Source organism: Strongylocentrotus purpuratus, unplaced genomic scaffold (genome assembly GCF_000002235.5).
Source record: "Strongylocentrotus purpuratus isolate Spur 01 unplaced genomic scaffold, Spur_5.0 spur5_scaffold_13, whole genome shotgun sequence".
Taxonomy (NCBI): Eukaryota; Metazoa; Echinodermata; class Echinoidea; order Camarodonta; family Strongylocentrotidae; genus Strongylocentrotus; species Strongylocentrotus purpuratus.
The window spans coordinates 26,267,733-26,281,278 of NW_022145598.1; the positions used below are offsets into that span (position 1 = coordinate 26,267,733).

General features: G+C 39.7%; 1 long non-coding RNA gene across 1 annotated transcript; it reads left to right on the forward strand.

Moving 5' to 3' along the window:
• The first annotated feature begins 1,498 nt into the window (after positions 1–1,498).
• On the forward strand, positions 1,499–7,090 carry LOC115923070. The gene is made up of 2 exons (XR_004063757.1): positions 1,499–1,567; positions 7,002–7,090. It is a non-coding gene; the product is annotated as an uncharacterized LOC115923070 (long non-coding RNA).
• Positions 7,091–13,546: the final 6,456 nt, after the last annotated feature.

The window sequence follows — 13,546 nt, forward strand, 5'->3', positions numbered from 1 at the left end:
TTTACCACTTTCAACTCTTACAGGAAACATTTATTAAACCAACATCCACAAGAAGAACCTGAACCTGAAGTTGTACAGGGTATGGAGGGTCTAGTTGATGCTGATTTGGGTGTTGCTGTTGGTGAAGTGCATAATCCTGCAGCAGATGATGCATTTGATGATGATGATGATGATAGGATAGGCCCCGGGATAGGCCTACTACAAGAACAAGATGGAGCAATGCATAATGACAGTACAAGACACTATGAATATGACAGACAATGAAAGCGGACAAAATATACAGTTCCTTAGGTAGACAAAGGAACATCCCTTCACTGCTATTATGTAAAAATGTGTAGAACAGGTGTCACATGCATATTCACCTGTTCTACACATTTTACATAATAGCAGTCAAGGGATGTTCCTTTGTCTACCTGAGGAACTGTATATTTTGTCCGCTTTCATTGTCTGTCATGTTCATAGTGAGACCAGCTGCATTTTCATTGGTTCTCTTTTATCAAACACCAACATGACCCATGCTATGACAAACAGAGTGTTATCTGCTGCAACAGCTTTGAATACTGATGTTGTTGACAGTTTAAGGAGCAAAGTTATTCAGACTTTTGAGGCCTTGGGTATTGACCTGGAGAATGAAGAATGTAAGAATCTCTTAGCTGAATTTGATTCAAAAACAAATATTCACAAGGTAACAGCTATTATACTAACCGACCAATCAGATCAGGTTATGCAGTCAGCACTCGATGTTAAGTGCTGCATATTGTTATAGCACTCGTTTTCTGCACTCAAATATTCAGCACGTTTCGGTTTCCTTGTTAAAGTTAACCCGTCAAGTGCTGATTTTGGCACTTCAAGTGCAGAATCTCACTCAGCACCCAACATTTAGCACCTCAGTTTTTTGCGTGTAAGGGGAATACAGAGAATTGGAACATGGTGTGCCCATGTGTTTTATTATTAATGGCGAATGCACACTGCAAGTAACTTCCTCATAATTTGTTGCACCATATATCCAGGATACAAGATCACCGTTTAGTACATTCTTGTAGCTAACTGTTTTATTAAAAAAAAAATGTTCTTGTTTTTAATCTGATGAAGATCAAGCCTTTAATGTTATGTTTAATTTCAATGCATTTGTAATTATAAGGGAGGGCGAGGTAGAATGAGACATATTATGTTTTTTTTTTTGGAGGGGGGGGGGGGGGCTGGCAAATCGCCGAACCCTTAAAAAGTTTAGAACACGAATCATGTGATTCAAAACAAAAGCACTATGCTGCGGTCAAAGGATATCGGCAAGTTGCCCATACTCATAGACTGGATTGAAATTAATCTTCCTGTTTTGTTTCAAGGCCATATCCTTAAAACACCAACAATGTTTTTAAAAAATAAAATTAGCTCTTTCCTTGTGACACACCATAACAAGGAAATAACCCGCACGTACTTTTAGATAATCGAAAATCTGGTATATCGGTATTGGCTTCACTTAATGCTAACAAGATGAAGGGACCCGATGTGTTTAGAATGATTGGTTTGCTCCTTTCTATGCAAGTGATGGCATCCGCATATGCTGTTGGTGAGTTAAAACTAATATTTTTGGTTTGTAAAGTATGGTATAAAGCTTACTAATCTTACTGTTCTTAATGGAAGTACAGAGCATTGGTACATGGTTTGCCCATGTGTATTATTATTAGGGGCGAATGTACACTGCTAGTTACTTCCTCAAATTTTGTTACAAAATAGCAAGGATACAAGATCACCGTTGAGTACAATCTTATTGTTTTCTTCTAACTTTTTTCTTTAAAAACAAATCTTTTTCTTGTTTTCAATCGGATGAAGATCAAGCTTATATTTTTATATATAATTTAAATGCATAGGGCGAGGCAGAATGAGACACAATATGTTCTTTTAACAAATCAAGCAATATTTCATGCATAATTACGGTTAGCAATTAAGTGAATATGAAAAAAGTATAATGATTAGCGATTGACAGGAATGAAACCTATTGCTATTAAGATAATTATTTACGTTTCACCTGAACTGTTTTTCATCCTCCCAAGATTGATGGGGTAGAAAATCATGCCAAAAATTATGTTGAAAAAAGCAATGCTAAGTCGACAAACCGAACAAACTATATAAATACCTAATCTTGTAAATAATCGGGGTCGGCGTTAACAAAATATACATTTATTTGTACTCGGGGGAGGGGGGGGGGGGGGCGTTCAGCTATTATTTATGCCGGAAGTGTCTAGTCCTCATTGCAAAAATCGTGTTCTAATGGGTTCAATATTTCGCATGCCTCTCCCCTCCAGCTCCCGCTCTTTTTCTCTCCCCCAAGTTTTTCATTCTCTCTATCTATCTATCTATCTCTCTCTATCTTTCTATCGCTCTCTCCTTTCTCTTTCTCGATCTGTTTATCTCTCTTCATCTGACCCCAATCTCCCACATTTGTTGTCTCTTTCTTCTCTTTCTCTCTTTTAATTTCTCTGTTCTTCTTCTTCCAACAATAGTTCTGTCTCTCAATCCATCCTTTCTCTCCCCCTCTCTCTTACGCTCGGAACCATTCCAGTCTCTTACTTCCTCTTTCATTCCCCTCGTTACTTCCCTTCCTCTTTGTCCTCCCTCCCTCTAATCTCCATGTTCCCCTGTGTTCTATCTGTCTGTTTGTCTCTGCCTCTCTCTTTTTTCCCCACTTTCTTTATTTCCTCTTTTTCTTCTCTCCGTGTACCTTTCTTCTTTCCCTTTGTTTTGTTCTGAATCTTTGGTCCATTTCTCGCCTCTCTCACTGACAAATTAAAAAGCTGCAAAAGTTGTGCAGACTGCCTGCAAAAAAAGAAAATCAAGTACGGTGTGTATAAAAAGCATAGGGGAAGTAAAACAAAAAAATCGTGCAGGGTGCGGTTAAAAAAATTGCACCTAAATTTTGCATAGCCCGCTGACAAACCGCTGAACCAATCAAAAGATGAGAATACGAATCATGTGATTCAGAACAAAAACACCATGCTGCGGTCAAAGGTTATTGGCAAACTGCGCATACTCTTAGAATGGATTGAAATTAATATTCCTGTTTGTTTTAAGGCTGTATCCTTAAAACATCACCGATGTTTTTTTTTATTATAAAATTAGCTCTTACCTTGTGACACACAATAACAAGGAAATAGCCAGTACAGAATTCTGGATACTTGAGTATCTAGTATTTCGGAATTGGCTTCATCAAAAGGGATACTTGAGTTATGTTGCAGAGGGCGCTACACAAAATATTTTTTGTGAGATAATTAAAAACTGAGTGTCAAATTTTGAAGCAATATACAATTTAAATGACAAAATCATCTTTGTTTGATCAAAATCGATTCAGAAATACCCATAAATATAACCATTTCTAATATTTGTGCTGCCCCACAAATATTCGGTAATTTTGAACCAGCCGTTGAAAAACGAGATGGCGCCTTATACGTTTTAATTTAGCCAATGCCAATATTGGCTTTTTGTTGGCTTTTTCGTGTTTGCTATGATAGACACAACCAGCCGGCCCGTTGCTTGTTATTTATAATTAATTAATTCATTAACGGTCACTAACTAAACGTGGAGCTGAATAGGTACTTGTATAATCGTATTCAATCTAAATTCACACATTTTGGGGTAAAAAATTACCTTCATAGCAATTTTAGGTCCAAAAAGGAACTAGTATTTAGTACGGTCATCAATAAGAATAAGAGCAATAACCATGCACTTTGAAGGCATTTGCGGTATTAAACAAGAACCTAACTATCCCTTTAATCCTAACAAGATGAAGGAACCTAATGAATTCAGAATTATTGGTTTGATCTTATTTATGCATGTGATTATGCTGTTGCTGAGTTACAACTAATATTTTTTGTTTGTAAATTACAAAGTAAAGTACAAAGCTTATTAATTTTACAATTCCTTCCAACTTATATCAGTCATCTTGACCGTACGATGTTCAGCTTAAAAAATACACTACTTGACAGGAGCGCCGTAAGCAGTTTGGGATTGGGGAGGCAAACATTCCAGGGGGCTCACTTTCCAGGGGCAATGACGTAATGAGCAAAAACGTTAGGAAGGGGCCGGGGGGGGGAGCAGAAAAATCTGCATCACCGCCACTCCTACATGTTATATGGAGGCCCCGCGGAACGTTCTTCAAAGTGGAATATTAACGATCAGGTAGAGCGTAAATTGACTCCGGAAGCTCAGGGATTTTAGGCATTAAATTGCGGTCAGAGAAGCATATTTAGATACCTTATTTATGACACTGGCAGGACACTAATTGGTGGAAAGTCCAGGGAGCAGAGCCCCGGAAGCTTAGGGGTTTTAGGTATTTAACTACGGTCAGATGAGCATCCAGGGACCTGCTTTAGGGCCGTTGGTGGGGTCCAGGGGGCAGAGCCCCCGCAAGCTTTAGGAGTTTTAGGTATTTAATTACGGTCAGTTGAACATCCAGGGGCCCGCCTTAGGGCCCTTGATGGGGTCCAGGGAGCAGAGCTCCCGGAAGCTCGGGGTTTTTAAGTATTTAATTACGGTCAGATGAGCATCCAGGGAGCCGCCTTGGGGCCCTTGGTGGGGTCCAGGGAGCAGAGCCCCGGAAGCTTTAGGGGTTTTAGGTATTTAATTACGGTCAGATGAACATGCAGGGGCCCGCCTTAGGGCCCTTGGTGGGTTCCAGGGAGCAGAGCCCCCGGAAGCTCGGGGGTTTTAAGTATTTAATTACGGTCAGATGAGCATCCAGGGAGCCGCCTTAGGGCCCTTGGTGGGGTCCAGGGAGCAGAGCCCCCGGAAGCTTTTCTCTCTCTTTCTTTCTTTTTCTCAGTATACCAGGTCGAGCGTAATCTCACTGATTTGACAAGCTTTTTCCATACAGTTCTATTGATTTGATTTGATTTGATTTATTTATTTCTGTTTGATTTTCTTTTTCTTTTGCATTTTTACAAATATATAACAAACAAATATTGCAAATTTACACATGACAAAAGAATATATGTAGAATAAGGTAAGGCTGGGTGTAACTAATCGAGAACATCAAACAGGAGGGTTGACAAAATAAGCAAAGCTTGATAGTATGACTACCCTCAAAGGATACATAATAATACAAATATGGAAGAACAAAATATTGGTAAAAAGGGGGAAAAGACAGAAAAAAGAAGAGAAAAGAAAGAGGGGATGCACATCAATATTCACCGACTTATTCTCCATGATCTTTGGGAGCTCCTGTCTTGGTAGACAGGTGTTTTTTTCTAACTGGTCAAGTAAGTCAGTGCTCTCTGATGGGCGCCCTCTGATGCGTTTGCCCCTCGAGGGCTCCCAGAAGAGCATTTGTGAAATGATTTCTCTATTGCTCCTCCAGCAGTGCCCACTGAAACGGAGGCGACGGTCTCTCAGTCTGGCTGAGATCGGTGTAATGTCTCTATACAGTTCAATATTGGTCATATAGTCACTCCAGTTGACATTTAGTGCTGCTCTCAAGAGTCTTTTATAGCAACCATCCAGTTGTTTTGCCAGGCTACTCGTCAATGTCCAGGCTTCTGAACCATAGAGCAGTACAGTTTCCACTGAAGCCCTAAAGAAACGGACTTTCAGTTTTCTACCGAGGTTTGATTTCCAAATGGCTGTAAGCTTGTTCAAAGCCGTCCAGGCTTTCGCCTCTCGGATATTCAGGTCTTGTTTTGACTGATCAACCCACGAGCCAAGGTACTGAAAGTCTTGAACCTGCTTCAGCTTTGTCCTGTCAGTAGTACAGATCTCGCCTTCACGAAGGTTGTACATCATGAATTATGTCTTAGTACTGTTTATTTGTAGACCGACTTGGCTTGCTGCAGACTCTACTTGTTCTAGGAGCTTCTGTGCCTTTTCCAGATTGTCTGAAATTAGTGCAATATCATCAGCAAAGTCGGTATATGTGATCATTTCAGCAGGATATCTGCTACTTTTCCTTTCCTGTAGGGTGGAGCCTAGATCCTCGAACCCTTCAGTAGCCATTCTTAGAGCATAATCCAATGCTATGATGAATAAGTATGCTGCTGAGGTATCTCCTTGAACCAGTCCTGCTAAGATGGTAAAGGAGTCAGTCTCTCCATCTGGTGAACGTACTTGAGCTGTGGTATCTTTGAACATCACTCCTACTGCTGTAACTATTGTGTGTGGTATTCCATACGCTCTGAAGATCTCTAATATCTTCTTCATACTTTTTCAAAATGTGAGGGGGGGGGGGGGGGCTCAAGGCCCCGAGCCCAGCCGTTCTGCAAACCCTGACAAATAGGCATATTTTCCGCCCGACTTTAAATATGGGAATTTCTAATTTCCCAACAAACGCATAAAAAGCTATGACTTACAACAAAATTGAGAAAAATTACCGGAAATCATGTCATTTCAGCAACATTGGTAAATCACTGTTATCGAATAAAAAATAACACCCCCTCCCATCAGTACGCCAGCGTTCAGGGGCTCATGTCTTCTCACCCCTTTAACAAAAAACAGACACATTATTCTCTCTCATATGACCACGATATGCGCGTATCGCTATTATAAAAACCTCCATTAATAACTTTAATAAATATAGGTGGCATGTGCAATGTTTTCCTGTTCACTTTCCTTTTCTTTGAATGGAACTTTTTATGTGACTTAATTCAGAAATGTATTTTTGTTCTTTTGGGTTAAAAATACAAACCATCTTTACTCCTTTACTGCTTTTTTTTTTTTGGGAGGGGGGGGGGGGCAAAAATGCGTTTTGCCCCCCCCCCCCCTCCCCAATTTTTGGGTTGGGGAGGCAACTGCTCCCCCCCGCTTCCGGTGCCTATGCTACTGGATACTATACGGCACACCGCCAAGCAAATACTAAACTGACACCAGCCGACCGATTCTTGGCCATTCGATGCTTTTGCAATTCTCGTTCGGTCCTTTGTTCGGTCTGGTGTAGGCCTGGTAATTGGTGTTACTGGGGAAGAAAAAAAAAATTGAAAGAAATGCTAATGTTAATGTTTATTGTTTAATTAATATAGAACCTCTCAGAACCCGTTTGAGTGGTGGAAGTGGATCCTTTGAAGGGAGAGTTGAGGTTTACTACCAAGGTGCATGGGGTACAGTTTGTGACGACGGCTGGGATTTAGATGACGCCCATGTAGTTTGCCGCACATTTGGATATTCACGTGCTTCGGCTTTTTACCACAGCGCAAACTTTGGCGAAGGCACAGGGGAAATTATCTTGGATGATGTAAATTGCGAGGGATCTGAGTCGAACATCGCTTTCTGTCAACACAGCGGTTACCTAACTCACAACTGTGGGCATACTGAAGATGCCGGGGTCACGTGTGACGGCATTGGTAACTGTATACATTTCTTTTTCGTGTATGTGTTTGTGTTCGCGTGTGTGTATGTGGTGTGTTTGTGTGTGTGGGGTGGTATTAATTCTGAATGAAATTTTTCATTCTATATACCCATATAAAGATTCTAGGTCTCTGATTGGGCAAATCTGCAGGATAGAAAATTGCTTTAAAAGGCTTGGTAGTATAGTCTACCAATATATACTGTCTTGAGAGGGTCTGGTTGAAACTATGGGCAAGAGGTGACCGAGGCCCATAGTTATATATAACATACGTCGAAAAGAAGGCAGGGTATATTTGTTAAATATGAAAAGTAAAAAAAAAAATTGTTTTAAATTAAATTAGTTGAGGTACTATTTACGGCTTTAGAAAAGAACAAAAACCAACACATTTTGTATGCAGGATATAACAAAAGTTATATATGTCATTCTATATTCTTGTTCAGTGATTGGTTAAAAGTGTGTCACAGGATCAACAATTGAAACATTATTTTCCCAAGCCGTAAATATTACCTCAACTAAAAAGACTATTTACGGCTGGGCAATGTCGGCTGTGTGATTTGACTCTACGCGCAGACGATCGATCGATCGACCGAAAGTGCAGAGGGCATATTGGGTAAGTTTGAATTCTTCGATTTTTTTTTCACATCAAAATCGTTTAACCAAGCAATAAACAGTCACTGGCTGCCAGCCGAAGCAACAAACAAGAGTTTTACTCACCACTCCGTTTCGTTGGTGATCAGCTATGTATCAAGTCTTTCGTCTTCTTTGTTGTTAGGGGCAGGCATACATTAAAACGGATTCGTTTAACCCTATATTAATAAGGCCGGGGGGGGGGCAATTATGCCCCCCCGCGAGTTTTGTTTGATTGTTCGGGAACGCATACGGATGGCGCCCCACCGCTCGCTGACTTTTATCTTGCGCATCTTTTGAAATATTTGTTTCGAAAATCGGACCTACCGTTACAAAGTCACGTCACCTTTTGTCTTTGCATGTCAGCCCGAAAATCACTCATCTTCGTGATTTGTGTACAAAACATAAAGAAATCTCACTTTTCCACAAAAGAGATAAAAGATTGGTTATTTGGTCTTGTTTATAGTTTGGGTGTTTATTTTGGGGTTCAAAATAGTCGAATTATAGTTAAAATAAAAATAAATCAACAACAACAACAATACAATACATAAATTAAAAAAACAAAAATATACATAAGAAATTATCAAATCAATAGATAACATAAGGAATAAAGCCATTCTTCCAATTATGTATTGGTATTATTATTCCAAATGGTCTATAGAATATATGTAGTGATAACTAATGTTTAAATAAGGTATACAAATATGTTCATCTGACCGTGATCAAATGCCTAAAACCCCTGAGATTCCGGAGTTGCCGCACCCTCGACCCCACCAGGGGCCCTAAGGCGGCCCCCTGAATGCTTATCTGACCGTAATGTATTGCCTTAAACCCCTGAGTTTCCGGGGGCGGACAAGGTATCAAAATATATCTGACCGCAGGCGCGTAGCCAGGAGGGCGTTGGGGGCGCCCCCCAAAAACAAAAACAAAAAAACGCCGGCCACAGAAAGAGAGGAGAGAAAAGGAAGAGGACGTAGGAAGAAAAAGGAGCAGACGAAACACATTTTTGAAATACAGACAAGGATCAAGAGTCTAGAACGGTACAATAAATCATCTTATTTCTCTAATAATTTAATGAAACATCAAAGCTTCCGCGCTTCGCTTCTTCCTCCATTTTTCTTCCCTTTATCTCCTCTTTTCTTTCCATTTCCTTCCTTCTCTCTTATTTTTTTATTGGGGGGAGGGGAGGCAACAGCCTAGGAGGCAAAGCCCTTTCGCACCCTCCCCCCTTCGATTTCGTCCTTCCCTCTTTTCTTTTCTTCTTCCTCTTCTTTCTTTCCCTTTCTCACGTCTTTCCCTTCTTTTCCTTCTCTCTCTCTCTCTTTCTCTCCCTCTTTTTTGGCGGAGGGGGGAGGGGGTGGGGCAAAAGCACATTTTCTTTGGGGGCCCCGAAAATTGGAAAAATTACGTGGTTAGATATTTTTTCAGTGGCTTGGGGGAGGGGGGGGGGGGGGAGGAACACTTTTTTTCTAACAAAAAAAAAAATCTTCCCCCTTCCCCCCCCCCCCCTTTGGTATGACTCGGCCGGGGTTCGCACCCACGACCTCCTGTTTAAGAGGCGGACGCTCTAACCACGGATTCACCATGCCCGGTATTCAAAAGCTTCGAATGAAGACCATCAACCCCAGCAGCTATTTTACAATATACTTTACATATTCCACAAAATCGACAGGTATCTCTTTGAACCGAAACGCCTCTTGTGATTCATGTATACCACGGATGGCCAACCTTTTAAAGCTCGCGGGCCACAGCTAACGATTGGCATAACTTGGCGGGCCTAGCTAGTCTCCCCCCCCCCCCCCCCCCCACACACACACACACACACTCATGCAATACGTGTACACACCTGAAATTCTGCAAAAACAAACAAGCAAACAACAAGATCAGTGAGAAAAACATATTAGGCTTACATTTAGTGTGATTTCTGTGGCTTGCACTTTTCTACTATGTTGTTAACCTCCGTTACATACTCTGGTGAAAATGAGGTAAAGTGGTCCACCTTTCTCTTCTATGAAGAAATACTTCAGAGACCAATCTGATTTAAAGTTTCTGCCTTCATCAGAAACTCTCCTTTTCTTCGCAGGTCTCGAGGTCGTTGCCATGTTGGTTGTTATTTCAATCAAAATCAAGGACACAGCAGAAAGAATATCCTAAATGTATTACTTGTACACTGTACATCTAATTGAACGCGGTGTAGAAGGAAGGGGACTGACTATAAAGTTTACGATTAAGATTCATGAGAAAATTGTACGGCGGGAGAAAAGGGTTGTAAGTTTGAAAACAAGTATGGCATTTCAAACATTATTTCTCGATTCACAACAGTTGTTACTGCGTGCGGAAATTACAAACTGAAATTTACACGGCGAGTGATATTAATGCGGGTATTAATGTCATTAATATAATATAATGAGAGGGAATTTGAGGAGTCAGTGTATCACAACAGTTGTTACTGCGTGCGGAAATTAGAAACTGAAATTTGCACGGCGAGTGATATTAATGCGGGTATTAATGTCGTTAATATAATGTAATAAGAGGGAATTTGAGGAGTCAGTGTATCACCAATTATCAAATTATGGAAATATTAGAGATAGCTGCGTGTAAATGTTTTACCCTACTTCATCGCTGCTATATGTGGCTGCATTTCATTTATGAAGTATTTTTTTCACTGCTCCGCGGGCCGCACCAAAAGAGCTCGCGGGCCGCATGCGGCCCGCGGGCCGCGGGTTGGCCACCCGTGATGTATACTATGCAAGAACTATATCTGTAACAGGTAGTTCAGTTCCATTTCCCAATTGATTACCTACATCATTAAATGCTTCGTTGAATGTGTCAGCCATTTTGGCACCATCGGTAATCAATTCTTCTCCTACAACTAGTTTACCCTCCTTTGTCCTTTTCTTATTTGTCCACAAAAAAAACAAAAAAAAATGTTTGGGCCTAATTACGGAAATGTTTAAAATTCAAGTTTAAAGATAAAGTTGAGTTTTGGTCATGCGATAGCATTGTGAAAAAAACGTCGAATCGATCAGAAAAGGTTGATCATCTAGCATATAAGCAATGGTGTGAACTGCAAGGTCCTTGAGTCACCAAAATGATAAGAAATGTGGCCCAGTCTTAGTAAAATTACAAGCACTGTAAACAGAAAGATGTATATAACTACACAAACATGTGGCATAAAAATCCGTCTCGGTTTCAATGCTGTTACATGCCATATTTAGAATATTAAGGCATTTGAAGAGCCATGCTTTTCAGGTAACATTTGTGATCTGATGTTCTTCCACACTTGCATTATAACAATGATAACGCTTAAAAATTAGTTATCTTTCACCTCTTCCCAGAACTCAACCTTCTCTTCAAGAAGTGATATTACTTTCATGATAATTCCAATTATCAAATCTCTTGGCCTTTCCCAACTTATCTTTCTTCTTTCAGTTCTCCCTGTACTGACCCCTGCCCAATTCATTAAAGAGCGCGATACCGTGGTTTATAAATTCATTTGGTCTGGGAAGCCGGAGAAAGTTATTAGAGACTCACTATCGTTGGTGATTATTCGGAGGTAGGGCTTCGTATGTGCAATATTCCTTCTAATGGCAAAGGGAAAATCTTCTTTGAGTACAATTTGATGCCCCTTGGTGGCAATTTCCTATGACGTCGTAATTTGAATCAGTCCGAGATATGCGTTGGTAAAATCAACAATATGTTTGTTCGGAATGCTGTCAGTTCAATGGTGTTCAATTGTTCAATTGCTTATGAAACAGCTATTAATAAATCTCATGACCAGATTATTTGGAATTACTCCTCAATCGAAACAAAGAACAATATTCAGTATAAGTAAAACTGGTATAACAATGGTATTTTATACTATAAGGATTCACTTTATGATAATGGTAATATACTCACTTTAATGAGTTCATTGTTAAACTACCTTGGGGTTAATGTAATTTTATGGATTTTTTTCTTTGATTCATGCAATCCCATCTACTTGGGGGGGGGGGGGGGATATCGAAAATACTGTTGATAGAGTGATTCAAAACAGTTTGCAGAATGAGTTAATTGATGATATGTGTAAGCTAGTAAAGTTTGCAGATTCATTCAAAGGCTTTTGTCAATCGAACTTTTAAGACACCAAATTCAGAAACGAAATGGCCATGCATATGAATGAGGCAAACCTGGATTGGACTACCATTTACCATTTTTCTTTCAAGGCAACCTTCTCCACTAAACCAAGATGTTTTCAATTTCAATCTCTTCATCGATATCTCCCTCTGAAAAAATTATTCTTGATATAATTTCATTGATTCAAAACTTTGTCCCTAGTGTAAAGATGATGACGAGACACTTAAAAATCTTTGTTTACGATTGTAGAATTGCTGATTCCTTTTGATCAGAAGCGCAGAAAATTTGACTGCACAAGGAACTGCACAACATTTTCACTATTACCAATAAAGATGTAATTCTGGTATCATGAAACCCGCTTTTGACAAAATGTTTTTTGTGAGATAATTTAAAAATGAGTGTCAAATTTTGAAGGAATATACAATTTAAATGACAAAATCATCTTTGTTTGATCAAAATCGATTCAGAAATATCCATAAATATAACCATTTCTAATATTTGTGTTGCCCCACAAATATTCGGTAATTTTGAACCAGCCGTTGAAAATACGTTTTACATATTGCTCCGATTGTCTCATTTTCGCTCGCGTGAACATTGCCAGCACAAACCACTGACCTCTACCTCCTGAACGGATCATCGCCCATTCCCATTCACTATACGTTACGTACTAAAAGGCTGTATTGTCTGACCGTTCATGAATATTCATGTTTTTGCTAAACTCGGCAAAATGTTTGCTTTTACTAGATGGAAAAATTACAGTGGGGGTTTGGATGAAATGGACATAATGAAATAGGCAGAAGTGATCTATGATAATTCATGCGTTTTATGTTTCGTGTGCTCGACCTATAATCTTCAAATCGCTTGGTAAACTGAGTCCAAAGTTAGACTTGTTTCACATGTGTATTATAGGCAATGACGAGCTTGCAACCTATTTTGAAAAATTACGGTGGGTGAACTTTCAAAAGTCAATGAGACATGAGGGCTCAAATGAAAGAGCTAGTGATAACGTACGTCGGGGTGGATGTGCTTTTCGTTTAAACAAAAAATGAATTTTTAACGATTTTTAAAAAAAACGTCCATAGGCTAACATGTTAGGCTGCTGACGCTGACCATGCTCTGACGATAGGGGGCGTCGTGAAATGAGACTAAACGGAGCCATATGTTCCAGCCAATGCCAATATTGGCTTTTTGTTGGCTTTTTCATGTTTGTTATAATACTCACAACCAGCCGGCCCGTTACTTGTTATATATAATTAATTAATTCATTAAAGGTCACTAACTAAAAGTGGAGCTGAATAGGTACATGTATGATCGTTTTCAATCTAAATTCACACATTTTGGGGTAAAAAATTACCTGCATAGCAATGTTAGGTCCACAAATGCACTAAAACTGTCATAAATAGAGCAATAACCATGCATTTTGAAGGCATTTGCGGTCTTAAACAAGAACCTAACTATCCCTTTAATCCTAACAAG